General features: G+C 43.8%; 1 protein-coding gene across 5 annotated transcripts in view; it reads left to right on the plus strand.

Annotated features, from left to right (window-relative positions):
* Positions 1–290: 290 nt before the first annotated feature.
* Positions 291–27,952, plus strand: part of HIVEP2 (HIVEP zinc finger 2) — a 203,940-nt gene continuing 176,278 nt past the window's right edge. For 2 of the 5 annotated variants that reach the window (XM_056126264.1, XM_056126268.1), the window contains exon 1: positions 291–613. The gene's annotated coding sequence lies outside the window, so the exon portion shown is untranslated. Of the gene's footprint in view, positions 614–1,079; positions 1,144–1,417; positions 1,565–2,385; positions 2,585–27,952 lie in introns of those variants that run through there. The other 3 variants (XM_056126266.1, XM_056126265.1, XM_056126267.1) reach the window with 3 other exon arrangements.

Consider the following 27,952-nt stretch of genomic DNA (forward strand, 5'->3'; position numbering starts at 1 on the left):
CCGCTCCAGACTGGTTTTTCTGGTTCAGCCTCCCTCCCTGGGACGCGCTGGGGGATCCGATGACGTCGCTGGCTGAGTCTCTCCCTCTTCCTCCCGCCCTCCCCCGCCCGCCCTCGCCGCGCACTCCTCCTAGTAACTTCTGTTCGGGGAGGCGCTGCCAGGAATAACCCGGTGCGTCCACCGCCCGGGTGGGGAGGCGGCCGCTGCGGCTCCCGCACGCAGACAGCTGCGGCCCGGGTCTCGCGGCTCCCTCCCGAGCCCCGCCGCCGCCGCCCCGGCCTCCCCCCATCCCGGGGCTCCTCGCCCTACAGTGTCAGAAAAATTAAAAAAAAAAAAAAGCAAAGGAAAAAAGAGAAAGAAAAAGGGAAAGAGGAGCGCGGGCAGGCGGTCGGGATCTCTTCCCTCCCTCCGCGCCCGCCCTCCCTCTGTCCTTAAGGAAATGCTACCAGACACCCCCCACCAGACACGCTCAGCCTTGGCGAGGAGCGGCCGCCGCGGCAGCGAGAACAAGGGCACCAGGGGGGTTTCCTCCCCCTCCTCCTCTCCCTTCTCTTCCTCCTCCTCCTCCTCCTCCTCCTCTCCGTCCTCCTCCTTCTCCGCCGTGACTTTCCAGGTGAGCGGCCGCCGCTGCTGCGAGGATTCCCCCTCCCCTTCCTCCCTCCCCTCTAGCTCGCTCGGGCTCGGGTCGCCGTGGCGCGCCCTCCCGCTGCCCCTGTCACCCCGCGGCGACCGGGAGCTGACAGCCGCCCGAGGGGGCTCGCGGCCCGGAGGCAGGGCGGGCAGGCGGGAGGCGGGCTGGAGGTGAGGGGGTGGAGGGGAGCGGAGCGGGGCGCCGCCGAGCGCCTGCTGTCCCCCCGCCGGAGGAGGGTCTCCACCGCATCTCTCCCCGGGGGGACCCCCGGGCACGAGTCCGGCGCCAAGTTGCGTCTCGGACGCCGGAGCTCCTGGGAACCCGGAGCAACTTGGAAGGGTCTCCTGGCTCTTTAAAGCGTCATTCCTCCCCGCCTCGACTTTGGGGTGCTGGGTGCAGCCTGGCGGGGAGTGTGTGTGTGTGTGTGTTGGGGGGGGGGTGCGGTGCGCGCGCGGAGAGCGCACCGAGCACTGGGGAGAGCGGAGCGGCGGGAATCCGGGTTCCTCGGCGGGGTAAGTGGCCTGGGCGCTGGGATTTGCCTGCCGCGGGGAGCCCCGGGCTCTCGTTTCACTTTTCGGGCCACCCTCGCCTCCGTTGGGGACCCCGTCGGCCCTTCGGGGCGCGCGCCCCCAGCCCCTGGCGGGCCGGCCGGCCGGTCGGCCGGGGGCGCGGGCGGGAGGGGGCGGGGATGGGGGAGCCCGGGGCCGGGGGGCGGGGGAGGGGGGGTCTGGCGCGTTGGGAAATGCGGGGAATACCCTGGCCGCGGCTCTATGCAGATGAGGGGAGGCTGCTTTGCGTAATGTCCTGGGGGGAGGGGGCGGCGCGGGAGCGCTGGAGGCAGGAATGTGCCTGGTTACTAATGAGGGACGTGCACCGGCGCGCACCGCCCGGCCACCGCTGCGGCTGCCGCGGCCGCCGGCCGCCAGTCGCCAGGTAGCGGGGGGAAAGGAGCGGGCGAGCCGGGGCCGGGGCCGGGACCCGGGCCGGGACCGGGGCCGGCGGGGCGATGGGGCGGGCGCGGGGGCGCGGGGCCGCCGGCCTGGGGCCGAGCGCGCGCCGCGCCGGGGCTCGGGCCGTTGGGCATCTATCTGGGCGCCGGCTTTCTGCTGGGGAGCCCGGAGCAGGCCGGCGGGCAAGGAGGGAAGGAAGGAAGCGGGGAAGGAGGGGACTGTCTCCAAGGAAGGTGCGAGGCGGCGGCGCCCGCGCCCTGCGGTTCCGCGGCGGGGCTGAGCCCGGGCGCGTGGAGCCGGCCGGGGGCGGTTGGTCCGGCGCGCGTCGGTCGGTGCGTCCGGCCGGGGAGCCGGGCTGGGACGTGTGTGTGTCTGTGTGTGTTTGTGTGTCTGTGTGTGTGTATGTGTTATAGGGTTGTGCACGGCGGGGCGCCGGGTCTGCGCCTTTATGTCGGTTCCCTGAAGTGGGTGGAACGTTGGCCCGTTCCGGGAATGTTCCATGACGTGGTGCAGCCACAGGAAGGGGGTTAACGAGGGGCTCTCTTGCCGCGGCGGCTTCGCCGGCTGCTATCAAAGCAGATGTGCTGCCACCGCTCGCCCTCCTCCCCCTCCTCCTCCTCTCTCACCTCCCTTCACCCCTCCCCCGCCCCCCTCCACTCCCCCCGCCTTGCCAGTCGGTGCGTCTGGTACTGGTAGGGGTGAGACAGGAACACACGGGCGTGTGTGTGTGTGTGTGTGTGTGTGTGTATGTGCGCGTGTGCATGGGTGCGGGTGCGGGTGCGGTGGGGGGGGCGCTGATGTGTGGTGTCTGGCGTCTTCGGTGGGGGAGACTCCGGATCGGCTGTGCCACCCCAGCTGTTATCACAGATCGGTGCGCTTTATACGCATGTGCCTCCCGCGTCCTGTCGCTCTTACATAACACAGCCGGTGCAGCAGCAGAGGACGCGGGGAGAAGATGCGACCCGAGTCCCCCCGGCCCCGTGGGGGCGAGGGTACATGGAAGGTCGGGAAGTGTCTCCGGTTGTTGCCCTTCAGGGCCGTGGCTCCCCGGGGGGTGGGGGGGAGGAGGAAGAGGAGGAGGACGACGAGGAGGAGGAGGAGAAGGAGGTTTTTCTCTGCCACTGACTCCTCCCCGCTCGGACTTGAAAGCATCCAACTATAAAAAGGACTGCAGGAGCTGGTCCTCTCCGGTGGGAAAGCTTTTTGCCCAGGGAAAGTGGGTACTTGCACCCCAGGAGTGCAGGGGAGAGAGGGCCCTTGATAAAGACCCGTGGGAGAGTCGGGCAAGGAGGTGTTGGGATTAGGGGGTATTGGGGATGAGTCCGAGGGGTCTGGCAGCCCGAGGAATCCCCTGATAATACAGGTTTCACTGGAGGCTTCTAGACACCTGTAATGGATTCGCATTCACACCGGAAGCTGTGTGTGCAACTGACTTTGCAAAAGGCTTATTTCGCTGCACGGTAACTGAGGCCTAAAATGCACTTAGAAAAAAAAAAAAAGAAAGAAAGGCTTGTTTCCGGACCTTTCATGATAATGGAAAATTTGAACTGATTTTTCGCTTTTCTTTTTTTGGGGCCATTTTAAAAATAACTCGGTTTACCTCCGAATAAATATTGGTGCTCTCCCTCAACCCTAAAGGCTAGACCTTGGATATTCATGAGAGGATTGTGTTTTTCTGGCATACTCAGAGTCCCAGTCAAGGGCTATTGATTTTTCTCTTCAGTACAGTTGTTTCTTTTGTAGTGCATATTAAAGCCCAGAAATTACTTGAAATATTAATAAGATCCATTTTAATTAAATTTGCAATGATCTGTCCTCCTAGAAAAAGGTCATTTAACTTTATTACAAAATTTCCTCCAGTGATACTGTGATATTTGGTGATGCTTGTCCTTGAGCAGACCAAGTTGTTTTAACTATTTGCACATACACTGCAGCACATTAAGTTTTGCAAATGCCTGGTTGCTTTTTTTTTAACCTTACAAGAGTCCCAAGCAAAATTTCAACTAAGATTTTCAGATTGTATGTGAGTAGATTAGATGAGATCTTTAGGATACAGGCGAAATGGTTCATCAAAAGAGGAATGCTATTTGTTCAAGTAAAGTGCATATCCTTTTCATTATTAAGAAATTCCTGTGGAATACCAAGAAATCTTGGTATCAAGAAGAAGATTGCATTTTTATTTTGAGGTGAGAGGGACTTAGCAGCATTCACTTAATGATAGTTTGCTTCTGTTGTAATCCCTTTTGACCACTAGGCTCAAAATATGTGCTGTAGTTTTCATACATAGGAACATGTTTTATTAGAATGATGAATCTTTTGAAAATTGAATTTCTCTGAACAAAGGTTAGGTATGAATCATGATTTGCCTATTGACACTATTTTCTGTTACAGTGATTGTGTTTTGTGTTACTGACTTTGTTAAAGAGTGTTTATATAGTGATGTTTAGTGAAACCGATGTAGGGGACAATTTCAGGAATTGGTAGCATTTTAATGATATCACAGACTTTAACATTTAATTGATTTTTATTTGGAGAGATACTCAAGCTGTTTAGAAAATAGCCTTGAAGCAGATATTTCTGTACTTCTATTAAACATGGAATATGAAAAAGTGTATTTGCTCTGTGTATCTTATCACATAGTAAAATCACACTAGACTATATTGGAAAATTAGCCAGCAGAATCTTTTGATTGATCAGGTTTACACGAGATGTGTTTTCTAAATGCTCCTGTTACTATGAAAACAAAACAGAGGACAACTTGTATGCAGGAGATCCTTGTGGAATAATGGTGCATGTACTTACTTGAGCTCTTGGCATTTTGTCAGTATTCAGAAGACCAGGTTGAATCTTTCGCTGATACAATTTAGAATTAAGAGAATCTGAGATCGTACTTGTCTTCTTTTAAATTTTAACTGATTTATTTTTTCTTATCCTGTTTTTAAAAACGGGCATTAGTTCAGCAGCATCGAGAATAATAAATATTCTGTTTGTGTTGATTTCTGGTTTTTGAGTTTCCTTTCATTAGCTGAAGTTCATTTGATGCGTCGACATAGGTCAAGTAATTTTAAAGATCTGTAGAAAATGTTTTGGCAAGAGTGAAAGTCTAATCCATTAGAATGTGGGATCCTTTAATATGTGATGTGGTAACTATTATTATAATGGAAAAGTGACTGAGATCAACTGGATGGATGGCCATGGAATTATGCTGATTGATAATCACCTAAGTCTGTTGAAATTAAGCACCATTTTCATATTTTGGTTCATAGCGTCAGAAGAACTCTCTGTTGGTCTCTGTGGTAATTCTGTTGGTGGGGAAATGGCTCACAATTTAAGTCTCACCTGAAAATTCCAATGATCTGCTTCAGGTTAATGAATTTAGATATGGATTCATTGTGAACCCATGCTTTCGATAAACCCTGCAAGTGTTGCAACCTTTTAAGTGACACTATAAAAAAGGAGCAAAGGAAGTTCGCTCAGTCATCTCAGTAGACTTCAGATTTTGTGAGGAACTTCAGAACATCCAGTACACACTGCAGTCATAGAGGCAGAAACTTCATTATTGCTTTGACTAGAACTTTCATGAATGTTTCACTTAAAAAAAAAAAACTTGTCTAAAGCCATGGCTGAAATTTGGATTGATGGAAAGCAGGGAAAAATTTATGAACACAAGATGTGTTTATTTGAAGGAAATTGCATGAAAAGTGATGTAATAATCTTTCTCTGTTCCTAATACTTAATCAGAACCCCCCCCCCCCCCAAGTTGCTTTCTCTATGCTTTTTATAGCAGTGCTAACAAGAAGAAGGTTATGATTCCATCTGTGTAGCTTAGGAGATGGCTGGAAGGAATCTGGGAAGATCTTTCTGCACTTTATTATTGTGACATAATGCAAGTCTCCATGCAGAAGAGGGTGATACAACTTACGTTGTCTTTGCAGTCTTGGGCTACATTGAGGTCAACTCTGGATGCTCGCTTTAAAAGACAGGCAAAGACTAAACTGTTGCCAAGACCGTGTTTGGAAAAGGGCTGAAGCTGCCTGATTATTTGGGTCACTATTGTCCTGGACCAAATATGTGCTAACCTAAACATATTCTCCCAGTCCCTCATTTGGGGTATTAATTATCACCTAGACTATTTTATAAGAAGCCATGACTTTTAGACTTACAATTTGGCAATCTAATGATTGAAACATATTTGAAGAAAATATTTTGAGATAAGAGATAAAAATGATGCTTGTCCTCTGGACACTGAAGGTGGAACTGAGGTTACCGGCGGGGCAAGTGGGAGAAAGGGAAAACTTGGCAACCAGTTGGGGGGGCTGTAGATGGCAGTTCAGTAGATTGTAGCAGAGAGATTGCTACTCAAATCACAGGTGAGTGTGGCACGTATTCGAAAGATGTGTGGAATTGTAGCACTAAAACATACAGTCATGTAAGACAGTATTACCTTGGTTAAAAATATTTAAGGGGAAAATGAAGTAGAAAATGATGTCTGTGTATCTGAAGGTGATTCTGGGCAGGAAGCATGTGTAGGCTCTGACCTCCTACTTCAGGGATCAGCAGAGGGTTGAAGCTGAGGTCAGGAAGTCCTCAGAAGCCCAGCCTTTGAGTCTTGTCTTTCATATATAATCTCAGCCCTTTCTTCAGAGTACTGTGCCCTGTCATCACTGATTAATACCATTTACTCATTGATTCATTCAACAAGTATTTATTGTGGGTCAGGCCTTGCGCTCGGCCCCGGGAGTATGAAGATGATCCAAACCAGAAAGGGTGTGTCTCATCTAGTTAGCTAGAAGGATATTAATCACGAGCTGAATCAACGCAGGCAACGCCTCCTGGTAGAGGTGTAGTGCAAGATGCCTGGAAGAGAGCAGACCAAGGCATATGTCACCTCCGACTCGGGGGGACGAAAGCATCTCTCAGAGGAGGTTATATTTGAGCTGAGACTGAAGGAGAAATAAAAACTGAAGTAGAAAAAGGTGAGTGGGGGCTGGGGATTGTGTTGTCCTTACATGTGCGAGGGGTTTTGGGTTTGATGTCAGGAATCACATGTCCTTCCCCCTGAGAGTAGTCCCGGTGACCCTGAGCTACTTTGAGAGTGCTCTCCCTCAAAAGGGGGAAAAAAATGATGGGTGGGAGAAGGCTATTGTTAGACCAAAGAGGAGAGAATGCAAATGCCCTGCGGTCAGAAGATGTGTGTGCAGTGTTGGAGGAAGCCAGTGGGGTCAGCAGCCAGATAGTGAGGAGTAATAGAAGGTGGGAATAGACTCCGGGCAGACTGAGCAGCATGAATCATTCTGAGACCTGGCGCTCAGGACTGTCAGAACCCGGTGTGGACCATGTTAAGGATGGATCATTGGGGCGGGGGTTTGTGTCTGTGTGGCTTACAGGCTTAGTTGATGGTGAAGGCAGACACACAGCACTTACCTATGCCACTTCATAGTACTTCCTCAGTAATGATGCTTGACCTTCTAGACTTCCGTTATGGTTTTATGTGCTGAATTCAGCTTGAGGGGCTTGGTTGTATAAGGCAGCTATTATGTATTGTAGAAAAAAATCATAAGGAAGATATGAAGATTAAGAAACTTTTTTGGGCCTCCAGCAAATGAATTGGCCAGCATCGTTGAGGCAGTTAATGAAAGACTACAATCGAGAAATCTTTGCAAGGTCACTATGTGAAATTAGCTGTTAATCTTTGGACCCCTGGACTGAATTGGGTCTATATTTCTAAATAACAAGGGAAAACTCCAGTCCCCTAGATAATTTTGCTACATGACTTCTCTATATTTAAGTATCAGGGTCATTGAAGTAATTCAGATCTGATTTTTTTAAAAATCTGATTAGGGGTTAGTGAATCATTTACTCAAAAATGTGGGTAAAATAATAGAAAAAGGGGTTAGTGAAAATAACATCTGTAATGTTGTATTCAAGTTCCATGTGTCATTGGTATCATTTAATTAGTTTGCTCCATTTTGCCATTTCCAGAAGGTGGAAATTCAAGTTAGAAGACATAGAAGAGATCTCATATGTAGGATTTTCAGATTTGGGCTCAGGAGTCAGATGGGGTTAAACGGAGTTTCTCAGAGATAACAGGAAGATGATCCCAGACTTAGGAAAGTTCCAGCCTAGAGGAGACATAGGGTTTAAAAGTACACTTTATTCAAACTTAGATATGAAAATAGAGTATACATGAAGGGTGCTGTTCTTCCAGCTGAAAAGATCTTTCTGGTAAGAAGAGGTTTTGGTCTGGAGGCCTTGAAGATTGTAGAGAATTTTCAGTAAGTAAAGGGCAAAGGAGGCTCTCGGCATTTTTGGACGGGGTGGGGTTCCAGTTCCAATTCAGTAAACCTGGACTGGTGGTACATTGGTTGGAGATCGTGTGGGGCTGTGAAGTCTTGTTGTGAAAGCTGGATTTCGCTTGAAGTTTTTCAGCAGAGAACTGGTATTAGATGAGAAGCGTATGTGGGATGGTGGTGGAAGGCAGCAGTTAAGTTGCTATGATGCCCCAAAGAGAAGGAGTAGAGGTTGGCAAGACCTCCAGGAATTTTTCATCCTATTAATGGATATCTTAAAAATGATACATAAAATAATTAAAATACTTTAATAAGCATGGCCAACTGTGCATGGCAAGTTTTCTACTTGAACTGTATTTTTCAGCTGTTCTTGTTCTTGTTTTACTGATTCTTTCAATCTACTGTGAAACTCTTGGTTTGCTTTTGGGCCGCATCTGGCAGTGCTTAGGGCTTGCTCCTGGCTCTGTGCTCAGGAATCATTCCTGATGGGGCTTGGGAGATCATGTCGGTTGCCAGAGCAAACCTGGGCCTGCCTCGTGCAAGGTAAGGATCTTACCTTGCTGTATTGCCTCTCCAGTCCAGAAAGTGCCACTTTTTAATTGATTTGCAGTTGTATTTCGATCCAGAGAATACAGGATGAATGGTGTTGTGCAGTGTGTTTGAAAGGTGGAGGTTTTTTGACAAAGATGTATTGGGTGAATTTTTTTCTCTGAATAAGGAAACAGGGATCAGGATACCCTCATTATTTGCATTGCTGCAGGTTCACTTGATTTCAGCAGCTCAACCCCAAGGTGGGACTTTTGAAATGAGGCTGTAAGTAAATGTAGACACACCCTCATTTCTGTTTGTTTGGGGCGCTGTAGGCATGAGTATCTGTGTAGGCATGTGTGCGCGGGCCCCCTGTATACTACGTTTCCATTGAGAGAAATTTTGGGGTTTCCCAAGTGGTGCTCTGGAGGCCAGGGGACGCCTCCTGGAAGCCTGCCAGCCTGGATGGTGGTTCAGAGCCAGGGCCTGACTGTGTGTGCTACTGGAGCACAGGATGCGGGAGGTGATCTGGGAGCCCTTGACAGTACCCAGGTCTCTAGGGTTAGACCCCGTGGTACCCAGGGCTTCCAGGGCTGCACCCTGAGATAATCAGGGTAACTTGCTTGGTGCTGGGGATCGAATCAGGGTTGACCAGGTGGAAATCATGTGCCTTAATGCTAATTGCCCAGAGAAGGAAGTTTTAATACTTAAAATAACTACACGAATTTTCATCCTAAAGGCTACAGAAAGCATTTTTTCCCTCTAAAACTGAGATTATATCTAATGCCATAAAAGAAGATTATGGGAAAGATCATTTAAATTGTAAGTAGCTTTGTTCCCTAAAATGCTAGATTCATTTGAAACAGTGTTTTATTTCTTTTGGAAGCCAGACAACTAGTTTAATAGTGTACATATGAAGCACTAATTTGGCTTGTTAATTGAATGCAATTAAACTGAGGTTATATTATACTGCTTAATTGTCTGAAAATTTCATGCAATGCCATGCCTGTGTAATGTGAGGTAAAAACCGGGTACAGTGGGAGTGGGGTGGAGGAACGGAAGGTCTAGTTGTGTTCTTCGCAATTAACTTTCTGTAAAAACTTGGAAACAAGTCCCCTAAACTCTCTGGGCTTTATTTGGAAACGGAAAGGATTGAAACAGATGGCCTGGAAAGCCTCTTCAAACTCCGATCAGTTTATAAATTCAACTTTGTAGTTATAGAATGCAGTGTCATTATATTCTGTAATTATGGTATTACAAGGATGAACTAAACACTTAAAAAAATCAGCACAGTGCCAATTTAGCAAATCCATTAGAAGGAAGGGAATTTAGGCGTAAAGAGCACAGACTCCATGCCAGGCTTCATAGCAGGCACTCTGGAGTGAGAACCCTGAGAATAAGTGGGATTCTTCCCTTTGTTTCCCCACTGACGTAAGTGACACTCAGCGAGGGTGCATGGTTTTTGGAAGAACTCTTAGAGTCAGTGAAGAAGAAGCAGCGGGATCTGAACTCATGGCTCTTTATTTCAATCATCAGCAAACAAATAAATGCCCAACCATTTTTATCACTTAGGACAGTGTTGTCCCCTCCCCTTCTATCAGCAGTTTATTGTTTTTCAGAATTTTTTTTCATTTTTTAAAAAAATTTTTAAATTTTTATTAGTGAGACACCATGAGGTACAGTTGTAGACTTACAAATTTTTGTACTTGGGTTTCAGTTATACAATGATCAAATACCCATCCCTCCACCAGTACCCATTTCCCACCACCACGGGTCCCAGTATCCCTCCCCCCCCCCCCCCCCCCCGTCCCACTCTGTGGCAGGGCATTCCCTTTTGTTGTTCTTCAGAATTTTTTTTCAGAAAAGTTTACATTTTCTTTTTTTATTTTTGGGGTCACACCTGTGTTGCTTAGGGCTCACTCAGGGAGGGCTTGAGATACCGTATAGGATGCTGGGGATTGAACCCGGCTTGGCTGTGTATAAAGCAAGGGCTGTATCTGCACCAGCTCCGGCAGTTTACGTGTTTTGTTTGTTTTTGTTTTGGGGCCATATCTGGCTGTGGTCAGGGCTTCCTCCTGGCACTGTGCTCAGGGATTGTTCCTGCCATACTTCAGAGGCCACATGTGGTGCTTGAGGTCAAACCCAGGTTGGCTACATAAAAGACAAGAACCTAACCCCTGTGCTATCCCAGGTCCACCAGCAGCAGTATCAGGGTAGCAACTGGTAGAATATGCAGGTAGAATATCAGAGCCTGGATAGAACGTCAGACAGAACAGTGTGGATTCCAGCTCTGTGCTCTACCACCAGCTGAGAGAAATTTAGGAAAGTCACTTAACCTCCCCAGGTTACAAAATAAGAATAATAAGACCTGTCTGAGAGTTATTGTGAAATTTTTATGAGACTATGGGTATGGATCTTAATGAGTACATAGTAAATGTTTAATATTTGGCAGTTAGATTATTATTAAGAGGGGATTAGAATAAAAAGAAAAGCATAAAGAAACTTAAATTGGTGTGATCGTAAAATATGACTCCGCACATTTTTAAATGGTCGGTTAAATTCTTGATTGGCCTGGGTTGAGAAACAAATGTTTCTCAATAGTTAAATATGAAAAGATCAAAGTTTGGGATGGTTCTCATTTAGATCTGCCAGTGCTACAGGAGTGAAGTGAACTCAATTCTCTGGTACTCATTGGATTACTCTCCTGGAGTTTTTGGTCTAAAAATAGCCCTGCAGGCCTGAATTACCCAACCTGAACTTGTACATACATCACAAGAGCAGGAGAACCAGTGTTTACTCTGAGGACCTTGGCCTTGCTTTGGAGATACAACGGGAGTGTTCATAGGACTGCTGGCTCTGACACAAACATTTATTAATGCAACAAAGATTGGTTAAGGACCTGGAAGAGTTATTGGTGTAGTCACTAAGGATTCGTCAGTAAATAAAACAGCAGTAAAAACAAAAAACAAGAGTTCTGCCTCATGGCATTTACATTCCAGTCGACTCATTTAGAAGATTTTAATGGCAAATGAAGTCACTGGACTATTTTCCAGTGTCTTTCGGAATTCCTAGTTTTGTATTTGGTCTTTGAACTGAACTAATAGTTCAGGGATCATTGAGTCAACATAAATGAAAATATTTTATTTATTATTTCTGTACCTATGTATTTTTTCACTCAAACTATTTCTATGTGACTATTACAGTTCGAATTTGGCGTATTCTTTGTTTTTAAATAAAGTCTTGTGTAAGATTCAGCATTGCAACTCTTCATATCTGTAGACTCAAGTCATGCCTATTTTTTCACAGGGAAGAGAATGGTTTCCAAGTGTCACATTATATTGTAAAATGTACTGGGAACCTTATTAAAAGGAAGAGATACCACAACTTGTGCCAGGAAATATTTACTTGCAGTCTTATTTAAGGGAATTTTTCACATTTTATTGGTCATTTTTGTTCTAAAATTTCTTGTGGATTAGGGTGTTTTTTTTTCCCCATTCACAAAAGTGGGACACTGCATCATGTGTGTAGTAGACACGCTAACTAGTTGATGAACACCAGTTGGTGTTGAAAATCTTAATTCTCAAGAAGACGATGGCCTGAATGGCAAGAGAAGACACCGTCAGCCAGTCTGGCATGGGAATGTGCTGTGTGTGGGGCGGCTCAGAACGAAAAGAGGAGAAAGTCTCTGCTCCGACATGGTCTGTGATGTGTTTCAGTTTTTACCAAGTCATCCAGGAGATAGGTGGGTGGCCTATCACCCACCCACGGGCAGGGCCAGACTGAATTTGTCTAACACTCATACTCAGGTCTCTCTGGGTCTGAGTTTCCATTTGACCTACAGCCAATGAACGGATGGATCATCTTGAGGTTTTTGTGGGATTTTTTTTGGGGGGGGTGGGAAACAAGTGTGGGTGGGGCATATCTGGTTGTGTTCAGGGCTTACTCCTGGCTCTGCACTCAGAGATCACTCCTGGTGAGTTTCGGGGGACTGTATGGATCAAATCCAGTTAAACCGTGTACAAGGCAGGTGTCATACCCACTTCCCGAGGTCATTGTACTTGACCCTACTGTCAGAGAGGGTGGTTTAGCCCCTTCCTCTTCCCTTCCATTAGTGGCTGTGTGTTAATGGAGACCCCACATACCACTTGGTGGTGGTGCTTGAGGAGGGTGACATGTACCGTTGTTGCAGGTAGTGGTGGGAAGGGGATGGGTTGGGGATCCCCTTCTTAGCGGTGGTGCCCAGCGTGTTCTGCAGGCCACTGGTTGCTTCCACGGGTGCTCCCCTGCGGTTGCATTCCTGGCACTTGGCACTTGGTGCTTGCACTGTTTTCCATAGTGCTCACAGGGGGCTGCATGCTTTGCTTGTGGCGCTAACACATACCAGACCGTGTGTGGTGGCTGCACAGTCTCTCCTGGCGCCTCCAGCAGCCTGCAGAGCTTCTCAGTCCTGCGAGGCAGGTGCTGTTGGTCATCAGCCCCTGGGAAGGAAACTTTGATCTAGGTTGCTTCCCTATAGGACAAATTTCTTCTTCTTCTTCTTCTTTTTTTATTTTGGGGACCACACTCAGCATTCTCTGGGCCTGCTCCTGGCATAGTGCTCAGGAATTGCCCCTCATGGTACTTGGGGGACCTTGTGGTGCCAAGGATCAAACTTAGGGCAGTGACATGCAAAGCCGGAGCTCTAACCCTTTGAACTGATCCTCAGTCCCTGGACAGATTTCTCTGGTCACATTTGCTTCATTGTGCCTTAGGAAGGTGGCCTCCCCACCCCACCTCACCCCCCACCCCCACCCCTGGTCTGGGATTGAGGAATGGTAATTTCCTGGTGGGTCTGTTTGGATAAATTGCATAAAGAGGAATTGTGCGGTAGGTCATTGACTAATGTCATTTTGTTCAATATCATTTTATTTTAAACAGAAAAGCAATACATTCTCAACCAGGGTCATTCTGTGTGGAGTTTGTACACTCTTATGATGTCTGTATGGATTTTCTCTGAGTATTTTGGTTGTCTTTCACATCTCAGGGATGTGTGGTTTATTAGCAATCTGGATTTACGCAATGTGAGTGGGCATGTGTGTGTGTGTGTGTGTGTGTGTGTGTTGTGCATGCATGCCATTTGCTTGTGGTGGCCAGGGTTGGGTCCCATCTTGTTCCCTGAGGTACCAGGATGGGCTCTGAACATTTGTGACCTTTATAGGAAAGACGCAGGCTACACATTGAATGAATGAATATTTTCATGTGTATGTAGGTTTGGCTATATATACATAAATATATGTGTATATGCATTTGGCGCCTTTTTTTAGGGGTGTGGCTTTACTTTTGTGATCAAAAATACTTTGGGACTTTTATTCCTATCAATTAAAAAGGCCCTCCCGTTGATCATCGATTTGCTCGAGCTGGCCCAGTAACGTCTCCATTGGAGACTTTGTTGTTACTGTGTCTGGCATATCGAATACTCTCGATAGCTTGCCGGGCTCTCCGAGAGGGGCGGAGGAATCGACCTCGGGTCGGCCATGTTGGCTGCGTGCAAGGCAAACGCCCTACCCGCTGTGCTATCGCATGTGCTATCAGTAGAGCATGAGACTCCTATCAATTAGTTGGTAAAACTGGTTTGTTTCTTTTTTTTTCTTAAACTTCTATTATTTTACCTCACTTTGTAGTATCCAAAAACTTATTGACATTGAAGACCTCATATAGGTCTTTCCATCTTGCTCAGTTAAAGAAAGCTTGAGAAGGGAAGGAGTGTGTGTGTGTGTGTGTGTGTGTGTGTGTGTGTGTGTGTGATTTCTGTTTTTTTTTTTTTTTTTGCTCTCATCTGAAGCTAGTGATGAAATCTGTCTTTGCAACCCAACCTTGCCCCATGGGAAAATCCTGATGGCTTGTCCATCCCTTTTAGGCTAGGTCAGGGGAAGTTCAACTTTAATTATTCATGGAAGAAGTATCAAACTTTATTTTTCTTTTTTGTCCTGATTCTTTTATTTTGAATAAACTCTCATTTTTGAAGCAAGAAAAAAATACAGGAATCTCCCCATCCCCGTGTTTTTGGTCAATATCAATGTACCAAAATGTATGTTGAATGACTTACTGGCGTTGGGGTGAAGGAATGATTTTAAATATATTTTCTGCCCTTGTTTTGAGGACATGCTTATTATCAGAGTAGAGCTAACAGTGTCTGGGGCTCCCGAGTACACTGAAATGACTGATCCTGCATCCTGATCCCGTTGGTTTATAGCCTGCCTCATTATTGATTTTCAAAATGATTCAGGCCAAGTGGCTGCATTTCTGTTATATTTCATTACTGCTGCGTCTATAAAAATGAAGCATTGTTTATTGCACTGCCCTACCTCCTGGGAACAGAACAGGGTAACACAAGAGAATTGGAGTGGCTATTTTTAGGATATGAAGCAAGACTAAGTTTTGAGAATAATTCAGTTGTTGAAAAGAAGGCAATGTACAGCAGTATATTTGTGTCCAGGGTTAGTAGGGTGTTCTTGAGATAATTGACTGCTGTTGATGCAATTTACTATAGGTATTCCCCTCTCTGCACCCCAAATTGGAGCTGGAGCGATAGCACAGGGGTATGGTGTTTGCCTTGCATGCGGCCGACTTGGTCGACTGGGTTCGATTCCTCTGCCCCTCTCGGAGAGCCCGGCAAGCTTCCGAAAGTATCTCGCCCGCAGAGCAAAGCCTGGCAAGCTACCTGTGACGTATTCAATGTGCCAAACACAGTAACAACAAGTCTCACAATGGAGAGGTTACTGGGCCCGCTTGAGCAAATTGATGAATAACAGGAGGAGAGTGCAGTGCTACAGTTGATGCAATTTACTATAGGTATAGGTGAATTTTTGCAGAAAAGTTTTTGTTCAGCCACAGGGCTCATGGAATTAACACCTGGTTCAGTTAAATTTTGAGTAGCTCACTAATGCTATGTGTAACAAGACATAGATAGTTCTACTCACATTCAGGTCAAAGCGAAGGAATCCTCAGACATGTGTTGTGGGGTTTGTAATCTGGTCTGCAGTATTCAGTAATATTTGTAATGAAATTGTGCCCATTTCTAATCAAGTGTAGCTTTGAAAATGGGCCACATGCTAAGAATATTCAAAATGAGTTTTAAGGATCACCAATGGAGCATTTAGCAAATAATTGGACTCAAGTGTGGAGGTAAGATTTTTTTTTTTTACTTTTTTTGTGGACAAATTCAAATTCATTTAGTGATTAGTTGAGTTTTGGTCATATTTGGGGATTTACTCAAGTAAACCTAATGTGGTCTGGGGCAGGAGAAAGAGAGAAAGATAGAGAGCTCAGTGGACAGGAGCACCTGCTTTGCATGGCGGAGGCCTGACTTCTCTTCCCTAAGTGCCACCTCCTGTGACCCTGTGACCCTACTGCCACCAAACAACAACAAACAAGTCTAATGATGCCTGAAAATACTTGTGGTGGATATCAATAGCTGATCCGAAATCACTTTACATTTTGTAAAGCAAACCATCTACAGAGTTCCTATTGTGAGAAAATTACTCTGCTAATCTATCTCTCTTTTCCAGTATTCTTATGAATTACATGGCATGGGAACAAGGAGAAGCACAGAGAAGACACTTTGAAATGTTACAAAGTTGTCCTGGCTTTTGAAGTTAGATTAGGGTATTAACCCATCATATGAACCTTTTTAGTTGTAAAAGCATGCAATGCCTAACTGTGGATCTCACACTTTTTAATCTTCTTTATGGCAACTCTTTTGGCTTAAATTTGCTGACACATTTTTTCAGTCTACCACTAAGTTGTATAAATCATACTATTGTTCTTATGTCTGACATGTATTTCTGAAAGATGAGGGAGAGGAGGAGGAGTGAAAAAATGGAATTCTGAGGGTCTTTTGAAAAACATAATTACACAACCTAACATTTCCCAGTGCTTGATGTTAGATTGGGCAGAGAACTTGGCTCTGAGCAAGCAGCGTCCTTAGTATCCGGTCAGCATTTTTCTGAGAAGATTTGCTGCTTTGTTGTTCTCCTACCTTTTGCAGTACTGCTATGAGGCTTATTTGGGGCATCCTCTTAAATTATGCTGATTAATTTGCTTAGGTGTAGGATGTGACGTATTGATTTGTCAAGTGGTGACAGGACCCTTTTCTATGTGAAGTCTTTTGTACAATTTCAGGATTAGATCAAACTATTGGAGGCATCATTTAATCCCTAACCGAGCAAGGAGAAATCACTTAGGACAAATCACGAAGGGCTGCCTGCATTCAATCTCTCCTTAAATACCTTTTTCCTGCTTTCCCTATTCCACTCTTGGACATTTCGGTTTATCAGTAGTTGAGCCTTCTGCGAGGGCTTTGGAGCAAGTTTCTCATAGACTTGAATGACAATCCTACAATTACTTAAAGATAGTGATCATGTTTACCTTAAGTATTCATCTCTCCAGGCTAAATATTCCTTGTGCCTCTCAACTAGATCATGGAGTTTCCATTTTCATCTTATTAATTTCTTCAGGTTGTTTATATCTGAAATTGACTGCAGGCTATTTTTTTTTAAATGAATCTTCAAAAATAAATTGCTTATCTCCAGTTACTCCTAGACTTTCTACTTCTTGCCAACTGATTTAGAAACATTCTTCAGAAAAGGCCCAGGAATGCATGTGGAGAGTTTTGGAACTAGAACAGAGTTGGAATGTATAAGGCTATAATGAAAATCTATTTTAACAAGTATGATTGAGATTCTGACATATATAAGATGCTCTGGAATTTAAAATAAAACAAAGATATGATGGAAAAGAAAATATAAGGAAGATTTCACTGTTTTTATCCTCAGAGCTTCTATAATATGCTCTTTGCATATTATAGAAAAAACTATGCAAAGGAGATTATGATTAAAAAAATAATGAGAGTCAGAAATTGAGGAATTCAAGCAAAAAATCACCCATGTCTGAAAGATGGGAGTTGTTTCATAGGAAAAGGGGATGCTTTAGATAGACTTTGATTCAGACAGACACCAATGTGGGAAAGTGTGGACATTCAGAGTATTTTCAGAGAAGCATCTAGTTAGAAATAAATGCATGCTAATTGAATGTTGGGGTGGTGGGGTGGTGGAAGGTTCAGAAGGTTGGCTGTACTAAGGACTTGCGTTCTAGCTTCAAGTGATCATATCTCAAACTGTATGTAATGGTAGACTTACTTGCTGTTGCTCACCAGAAGTTCAGTTTCTGATTTAGACTGATAACTTTACACACGTAACTAAATGAAATGCAAGAGATAAAACATATGTAGTGAAAATCCCCACAAAGAATGTTTTTTTTTGCATTTATAAGTCAGTAACAGATGAGTGATAGCACAGCGGTAGGGCGTTTGCCTTACAAGTGGCCAACATGGCCGACCCGAGTTCGATTCCTCCGCCCCTCTCGGAGAGCCCGGCAAGCTACCGAGAGTATTCGATATGCCAGACACAGTAACAACAAAGTCTCCAATGGAGACGTTACTGGGCCCGCTCGAGCAAATCGACGATCAACGGGAGGGCCTTTACCTTTACCTTATAAGTCAGAATTGTGTATTTTATTTTTTGCATAGGAGACATAATGACTTTGGATTAGCATGTTATTACTGTAGTCCTTCCTCGTCTGCAAGATATATGTTCCAAGATTCCCAGGGAATATCTCTCTGACATGCTGGGCAGTGCCACACCCCATCTGTAACAGAAGCTCAGAAAAGTGAAACTACAGATCGGGGACCACTGTGGTGCTACCTATCTTTGTTCTAGAAACCCAGAAAACTCAAGGATAATGACTTGAATTGTACAGGTATATTCATACCTTGCCAGTTATTTACATCTGGCCTACTTCCTGTTTTGGACCACATAAATGGCATGTTACATTGAGTGTAGCTCAAATGTGGACACTTTAGCATGAAGTATATCAATCTTTTCTCTTGTATTTTTTATTAATTACAAATGGGAATATTGAATATTGGAAGTAGTTCCAGTCAGGTACATTACTTGTAAGAATATTTTCTACAGCAGGGCTTCTTAAACTTCAGCTTGCTATCCCTTTCACTTGAGAATTTTTTATATGAGCCCAGGTATGTTGGTATATAAAATAGATAAACAGATAAAACATTTTCTGATATTAAATCATAAAAAATTTATTTCATTTTGTTTTGGAGTCACAGCCAGCATTGCTTAGGACTTATTCCTGGCTGTGTGTTCAGGGATCACTCCTGGTGGGGCTTGGCATATCATATGGGATGCTAGGATCGAATCTGGGTTTGTTGCATGCAAGACTAGTGTCCTACTTACTGTACTAGTGCTCTGGCCCAAAATAAATTCATTTGAAACAATTCGCTTAAAAGTTACACAACATGGGGCCGGAAAGATAGCACAGTGGGTATGGCATTTGCCTTGCATGCGGCCTACCCGGGTTCAATCCCTGGCATCCCATATGGTCCCCCAACCAGGAGTAGTTCCTGAGTGCAAAACCAGGAGTAACCCCTGAGCATTGCTGGGTGCGACCCAAAAAGCAAAAAAAAATAAAAAGTTGCACAACATGACCCACAGTTTAAGAAGGTCTTGTAGTTCTGTATAAGGTATATAGTGACTTTATTATACCTTAATAACGGTACTTAGGTCTAAATATTGTTTAAGTGAGAAAATAAGAAAATATTTTTACTTTAAATCAGACTGCCTGTAGTTTCTATGAAAAAAATCCCTTTTAATTTACCTGCACACATTGCTTAGCGATCCACTTTATAATTCATATAATGGATAGTAAAGTGGTGATTAAGCTTAGATGCACACAGATTTGAGAATTCCATGTGGCTCTATACACATATGTGATACATCTGAGAATAACTGAGCATTAGTAATTGCATGTTGGGAAACAAGTTATCACCTCTTCTTGGACAGATATTTTGATATAGAACTCTTGTTTTAGACACAGTTGAAAGTAATGTAATTTTAATTGCAGGTCTAGTCACACATTTATTCTCTGGAGAAATACACAGAACTTTATGAGGGACTAGAAACAAATAAAAAATACTGTATTGTAATAAAATGGTACAGATCATTTTGAATTTTTCATGCATGTGGGAACACTGATGTTTCAATAAGACAATTAATTAAAGATCATCTGAGTACTTAGTATTATTTAGACTTTATTGAGGACCTGCTCTGAACCATTAAGCATCACTAGGAGCTGAAAAAGGAAGCGTACTCTTAAACACTTGAATACTATGCAGAGCTATTTGGAGAACATAATCATTTTTCCCACAGCCTGAATATATGAGGTGATGATGCCTCATCATGCTGCTGTCTGGAGAAGAGTGAGTAGTCCTGGATCACCTCTAGGTCTTGGGAGAATCTTGGTGACAGATGCTGTACTTTGTATAGTTACAATTATTTGGCTTTGAAGGGACCCAGAAACTAGTGATTTGTGCTAAGTGACATCTAGTAAAAGACTTTTTTTTTGCTTTTTGGGTCACACCTGGCAGTGCACAGCAGGGGGGTTACTCCTGGCTCTGCACTCAGGAATTACTCCTGGCGGTGCTCAGGGGACCATATGGGATGCTGGGAATCGAACTTGAGTTGGCAACGTGCAAGGCAAACGCACTACCTGTTGTGCTATCACTCCAGCCCAAGACTGTTAAAAATTGTAATGAAAACTACTCATGGGGCTTGAACATATGTAAGTAGAAATAGGTTCTCATTGGAACCAAATTGCAAAACATGTAAGTTGATAGGTGTGTGTGTGTGTGTGTGTGTGTGTGTGTGTGTGTGTGTGTGTTTCTGTCTGTCTGCCTACCTATTTTTCTCACTTCTCTCTTTATTCCAATGAATTCTCATGCATTTGGTGAGCAATACCGTTATTTTACCGTGCTTTGCATTGCTTTAAGTTGGACTGTGATGTGGAAAAGCCTGGATATTAGAGCAACAATGCAATCCTAATCTTTATAATGGAAACAAGATGTGGGCCTGAGAAAGCAGGCTTCCAATGATGTTTGATTTTGTCACTGCAGTTCTTGGGAGCCTTATTTCTGGAAAAATGAATGATTGAATGCATACTCACTTGAAAACAACCATCCTCTACCTTGACTGTAATAGAAGAATAAGAACCTAGTTCATGCTGAATATTTTTGGAGCAACCAGCTTGTGAGGCAAATAAACCTCTCATAGTCTAATTATATTACAGACCATTCAGAGTCTAAGAAAACTGGGTAGGGAGAGGAGGGATGTTTTGGGGAACAGGGAGCAAAGTATTTCGTGGAGAACTGAGAGCTTAGGAAGAACAAGACCATTTATTTAATTGCTGAAGAGGGAGAGGGAGAGGGAGAGAGAGAACTCTGAATAATATGTATTGGAAGAATAAGACTTATGGTTAAAATTATGATTGCTATGGGAAGAATTCTTTTTTTTTTTAATCGAAATGAAAAGGGATGCAACTTCTTTATCAAGGAGAGTAGACCTGGATGTCGAAGTTTGCAAAAGCACCAACATACATCTGTTAATACAGATTAATTTGCTGGTGTGTCTGTAAATTACAAATTTTAAATATACATTTAATTCCTACGTTATTAGAAATCCTTCATTTTTCAAGATTAATTTTAGGGTCACAAAGAATTGAGTGGGAGAGAGATTTCCCATATATTCCCTGACCCACCCCTCATGGCCTTCCTCAGTATCCCAGTCCTCCATCTGAGCACGCATTTTTTTTTAAATTATTTTTTTGAGTTACTGTGAGATATATAGTTACAAAGCTGTTCATGATTAGTTTTCAGTTAAACAATGATCCGACACCCACCACTAGTGTCCATTTCCCGCCACCAATGACCTCAGTTTCCCTCCTGTCTCCCTCCCCTCGCCCCCACACACACACCACAGCATGTCTCTGTGGCTGTATGTCAGGCACTTTCCTTATCTCTTCTTTCTCTCTCTCTCTCTCTCTCTCGCTCTCGCTCTCGCTCTTGCTCTCGCTCTCTCTGAGTGTACATCTGTTACTCTTGATAAACCTACATCGATAATATCATTACATCCTAAGTCCAGAGCCTGCATTTGGTAAAAGCCTAAGTATTTTAATTCCGTGTTCCAAACCGAAAGTTTACCTAATTCAAATAGTAGGGAGGGATGTAGGCACAATGTAGCATTTGTAACATTGATTCAGGTAAGAACCATTTGATTTGTAACTGACAGTCTCGTTCCTGAACTCAGATTTAACTTTAAGTTTTCATCTAAAAAGCAATTATGCAATGCCTTGTGGTTTTAATTTAAGTCCTTAATAACCTCAAGGCACTGCTCCTCTACAATTACACATGTTTATAATCTGGTTTATGATTTGAATGCAAATGGAAGACTGAAAATTTAGAATTGAGAACATTTTAAAAGGTCATTATTTTATATAAATGGGTAATTTCCATCTTAAAACACTGGTCAAAAGTTTTGTCTGCTAATTAGAAATTGGGGCAAAATTGAGGATTATTGAGACATTTTAAAAAACAATGACATTTGATACAGAGTCAGGAACCTAATAGCTGAAACAACGTTACATGTTTTAATAATAAAAACATGAAGTATATATTTAGAAGCATTAGGGGTGTCTAGTCTTCATCGACCACACAGAGGCTGGACTTTGCCTTCTCCTATCTGACAGTTGCTTAAGATTAATCCACAATTAGGAGACATAATTGTGACAATACTGAAATGATTTTCGGTTGTGATTTTAAAAAAGAAAAGTAATAATAATCCTAGTGGGAGAAAGAGTCATCTTTCGGGAAATGACGTTAAATATTAAACCAAGAAACTTGCGCAAGGAAAGCACCTACACAGGCTTGCGGGACACACACACACACACACACACACACACACACACACACACACACACACCCCTCCTGTATTTGTGAAAAAATAAAGGGGAGAAAGGGGAGATACAGGGGGATGCCAGACACACACACACACACACACACACACACACACACACACACACACACACACACCCCTCCTGTATTTGGGACAAATAAAGGAGAGGAAGGGGAGACACGGGGATGCCAACCTTGCATTGGCTGTTCTGCAAAGCAGCTCTGGGTGAGCACGCGGGTCCAGGTGGCTCCGCCCAGCACCTCCCCCCTCCCCCGCGCCCCGCCACGCCACGCGCGCGGTCCCAGCCTGGGGAGTCCTGCCCCCCCGTGGGACCCTCTGCAGCCGGGTCCCTCTTGCCCGCCGCTCTGGGCATTAAGGGCTGAACTTTGGCCCTGGGGCCGCTGACCTCCAGGGACTGTGAATGCAGTGACGTCTAGCCTTGTTGCAGCTGCACAACAGGAAATGCTCTTGGCCTTCCCCCCTTCCTGCCCAGAGAAAGTGGGGCTCGCCTCTCCAGGCGCCTCCGCAGCGCTCTCGCTGAGACCTAGTTTCAGGGTTGTGGCGCCCAGTGGCCCTCCCACCCGAGCCTTCCTCTGGGTTTGTGGCGACCCAGAGGAGAAGCACGCCCCGCTGTCGCACGGGCTCACTAGGGCCAGCCTGCCAGGGGGACTCTACAGTGCTGAAATGACTGGGGTGTCCCGTGATCGCTGGCCTTGGGGAGACCCTGTCACTTAATAGCGCCTGGCAGGTGGCCGAAAGCACTGTCGCCCAGAGCACTTCGGTGTGCTGAAAGCTGCTGATTTAGAGAGGGCCGGCAGAGTTTCTCTTCCTGTCTGTTGTTTGTTTTTGGGGTCACACTAATCAGTGTTCAGGGTCTACTCCTGGCTTCGTGGCAGGGGGTGAATCTTGCAGATGCTCGGGTGAGGGTGGGGGCTAGGCAGGGGACCATGTCAGGTACTGGACTCGACCCTCCCACCTGGCAAATGTGCCTCCCAGCCCTTGAACCTTCCATCTCTGTGCCCAAGGTTGTCTTTTCCGACAGAATACACCATCCTTTTCACAGAGCCCCATAGAAACCCTCTTCTTTGAAGCCTCCTTCAGACTGTCACCGTGGTACTTTGTTGTGGAAACAAAACAATGACTCTTTAGAGGCAAGCACAAACAACTTGCTCTTAAGCACTTGGAGGCAGCTCATTGCAAGAAAATGGTCTTCGCATTCATAATTTTAATCATTATTTAGGTTATAAATCGTGTTTCTAAAAAGACTAGCGCATACTTTGCTGATAGGAGGATCCAGTCTGATCCTGGTCCCATATGGTTTCTCCAGCACTCCTTGGTGTGTTCCCCCCAAACTGGTCCCCCCTTCCCCAAATAAAGGAAATAAATATGGGCATTTTCATGAAATTTTTAAATTTGCAATGGTATCAATGAACCTCAGGTTACATTTTAGAATCGATGTTTGGTATAATCTCTAATTTAGTGACATGCTTCTCTGTGCCTCTGAGAATGTTTATGAAGAATAGTATCAGCTGGACAGGCATTGTGGCGGCTTCTCTCCTGGACTCATGAATAGGCTTTGTAGTGGTGAATTGTTCTTTCAGCCACATGGCCAAAATGCCAAAGTTCAGTGGGAGGTCTTCTAAGGATTCTTATGCCAAGGATTTGAACCAGGAAGAATTTAGAAATGAAAATGTTAGGAAATTATTCTAAATTGTAACCTTCTTATACTGTTTACATGTTTTAAGATCAACTGAGTCATAAAGCTAATCATTCACCTATGTTACGGTAATTGTAGCCTAAATATTTTTTTTTTAAAAAAAGTCCCTGCAGACCATGAGATATGTGTCTTGTTTAATGTCATTTCCCTTGGGAAACTTATTGCTGATTTATGCAATAAGGGTATTTAAGATTGAGTACATTAAGAATAAGAGCTATAGATTTGAAAGGTCTATAGCTTTTCTGTCTGTTCTTAAGTAGGCTTTTGCTTTTTTTCTTTGACAGAATAAGAGCTTTGACAGACAAAGATCTTCTCACTGTTATTTGAATCTCACTTAAGTTGTTGTTGTAGTACTCCGTATTGCTTATGAAAACATAAAATATTTGTAAAGATATGCGCAATGACTCAGGAAAGGAAATAGAGTTAGAAGTTAAGACAAGAAGGGAAGTTGTGGATCTTTGGTATCTTGCCAAAAAGAGTAGATTTCATTAAAACATACTCTTAATGATCAAATGGACTTAAGGAGCAAATGGATATGTGAATGAAAATGTTTTGTAAAACTGGAAAGCACTGTGTTGAGTAACCTTAGTGTTTTATGATTCTTGTTTTCCTTTGCTCTGCTTACAGTAACATGAACAGAGGATATTTCCGATCTAACAAGAAACATTGTAAGAGTGAATGCTAGTACAATCCTTTATGACTGCACTACAGTTTGGTCCCCTGTACTGTGCTTATGTGCTCTGTAATAAGATTGAACTGCTTTTAGAGCTTAGGATGATCATTCATAGCATAGTATTATGAAAGAATTTACTTAGCAAAATTAATATATGTTTCAGTCACTCCAGACTTATATTAGAATAACCCTCAGTTTTTATGCGACATCTCATTTGAGGCGCCAAGTCGGATCTTTAGACACATTAATGAAATCTCACAACACGCAGAAGATTAGCATTCTGTTTTATGAAAACCACTGTATGAGGCATTCTGTGGACTGCATATGCAATCTGAATGTTTATAATGTTAATGCAAACTCAACACCTCATCTGTAATTGGGAGCCATACTTGCATAATTCACTTCATTCATTAGTTACGAATATAGAATATATCTTCTTCCACATCTTATGCAGAATTTTATACCTATGCAGTCACCAAAACTACAGTTCTTATTAGAGTGGGGAGGATATCTTACTATGAATTTATGCTATGAATTAAAGCTATGAATTTGTGCTTTGGGGGAGGAAAATCTTAGAAGAAGTATAATGTGTTGTTAGAGTCAGGAGTTGTAACATAAAATATCTCTATATGTATTTTGAAAAGAATTGCTTGTCTGTTTGCTGCATTTCCCAGTAAATTGTGCTTCTACAGCAGAGCTTGTCTTGTTCTTGTTCAATCCTGGACATCCAGAACAGTGCCTACCCTAAACATACACAAGCACAGGAAGAAGACATTAGGAAGATAAGTTGGCATCTCTCATCTTTCCAACTGTTTCATGTTTCATGTTTCATGTTTCTTGGTAATAATTTAGAACCCTCTTTTTGATACATAGGTTTATTTTCCAGTGAAAATACCTATATTACTTAAGTAGAGGTGCACAATGGATTATTTAGTAAGTTGAGAAATATTAAAAGAAGTCTTAATTTTTAGTACTCATATTATCTTGGTGCTATATTTACTTTTCTTCTTAAATTTTTTTGTCTTTACTTGTCCAATCATGTGCAACCCTCCTTTTTCATAAAAATTTTTAAAAAGGCTTATTGACCAATTGCCTTAACAAAGACATTCAGCAAAGCTAAAAAGCAGAACCCTTGAGTTTGAGACAGTCTTACTAGACTTAACTACAAGGCTCTACATAGTTTGAGACACAGATTCTTAAATGTAATTTACATTCGAAGATTCATTGCCTGAAGGATGTTTGATGGACTGTTTGAGCCTTTTTGGAATATTGAATTGTGGATTCAAGACGTTGTTGGACTTCCAGCACCTAGACTGGTGCTAGGTTTAGAATCCAGGATCCCACAGGGTCTGTGGAACCCTATATGACCCGCAAAGAGTCCTGAGTTAGGTTTGATGCTCTTTGTCCATGTCTTGAAAATGTTAACCTTTAAACAGCGTCCCTTATTTTGTTTTTCGCTGGAATCTGCAATGCTGACTTTGGGGCTCAATAAATATTTGTGACACAATGAGTGATGAGTGTAGGATGGAGAAATTATTCTACCATCAAAGTATTTGTCACTGAGCTTTAGCTTCCACATCACTCTGAGGTGCAAGGAAATGAAAAGCAAATTGTTTGGGTTCCATTAAGTAATGTTTCTCTATGAGATATTATTTGGAAATGAACATGATTGGCCTTTAAAGAAGAAACTTCCTAGGAAGAATGACTTTAAACACAAATCGATGCAGAAAACTTCTCCAGTCAGTGTGTTTAGCATAACCTCTGGATTAGACCAAGAAAGTAAAACTGATAGAAGACAGACTGTTGAAGCTAACACAATGGGAAGTGTAATAAATTATCAACTTCCTCTTAATTTTCCTTACACATTCAGTTATATTTTGCTTTATTATTAAAATGGGCTGAAGTGATGGCACAGCAAGTAGGGCTTTTGCCTTGCACGCAGCTGACCCTGGTTCAATTCCTTCATCCTTTTTGGAGAGCCCGGCAAGTGGTTACTGAGAGTATCCCGCCCACACGGCAAGCTCCCTGTGGTGTATTTGATATGCCAAAAACAGTAACAAGAAGTCTCACAATGGAGACATTACTGGTGCCCGCTCGAGCAACTCGATGAACAATGGGAGGACAGTGCTACAGTGCTATATTATTAAAATAAGTAAAAGTAAAGTAAAAGTAAAGGCCCTCCCATTGATCATCGATTTGCTCGAGCGGACCCAGTAACGTCTCCATTGGAGACTTTGTTGTTACTGTGTTTGGCATATCGAATACGTCACGGGGAGCTTGCCAGGCTCTGCCGTGCGGGCGAGATACTCTTGGTAGCTACTCTCAGAGATACTCTCCAAGAGGGCCAGAGGAATCGAACTCGGGTCAGCCATGTTGGCTGCGTGCAAGGCAAATGCCCTACCGCTGTGCTATCACTCCAGCCCTAGACCACTCACTACTTTCGGCTAGTCCGAAAGTAGTGAGTGGTTGCAAGGTCAACCTAAAGTCAACCTGCAGCAAACTATATTATTAAAATATTTCTTTTTAATGAATTTTGACCAAAGTATATTAGTTATTGGACAAGAATAATTGTATGAAACATTCTCTTTCTGGAGAATACAAATGATTATGTAAAATAATGCTGGAGGCTATATAAGAAGGAACTTCCTGTGGTCATCCGGTTTTTTGCCTCCAGAGACATTTAACAAACACATGTATTAAATCTCTTCAGGGTGTACATTTCATAATTTTTGTTGAGATCTAGTTTTGTTGCTTAATCAGATTTGTGTCTGGAGAAGAGGCAGAATAGAGCACGATGGGGCATTGGATGTCAGTGGTCAGCTGCCTGGGCTTGAACACTCCCTTCACTACTTTCTTATGTGTTACTGGGCAACTTACATCATTTCTTTTAGATTCATTTTTCTCTTTCCATGTAACAGGAAAAACCTGAAATCCGAACTCAAACTCTCTTGTGAGGATTGAATGAATTAACATGTAAAATACTTAGTTTATAGTAACCATTCAGGGGTTGGAAAGATATTACAGCCAGTAGAGTGCTTGCCTTGCACAAGGTTGATTGGTTCAAACCCTGGCACCTCAGTTGGCCCCTGAATCTCACCAGGAGTGATCCCTGAGGATACAACTGGATTAAGCCTTGAGGACTGCCAGCTTCCGCCCTGTGCCCTCCCCCCCCCAAGACAAAAATGATCAAGTACTCAATAATTGGTAAAGAAATATTTTTATTTATTTATTTATTTATTTTTGCTTTTTGGGTCACACCCAGAGATGCACAGGGGTTAATCCGGGTTCATGCACTCAGGAATTACTCCTGGCCATGCTCAGGGGA

The sequence above is a fragment of the Sorex fumeus genome, unplaced genomic scaffold, assembly GCF_029834395.1.
Source record: "Sorex fumeus unplaced genomic scaffold, SorFum_2.1 ptg000061l, whole genome shotgun sequence".
Taxonomy (NCBI): domain Eukaryota; kingdom Metazoa; phylum Chordata; class Mammalia; order Eulipotyphla; family Soricidae; genus Sorex; species Sorex fumeus.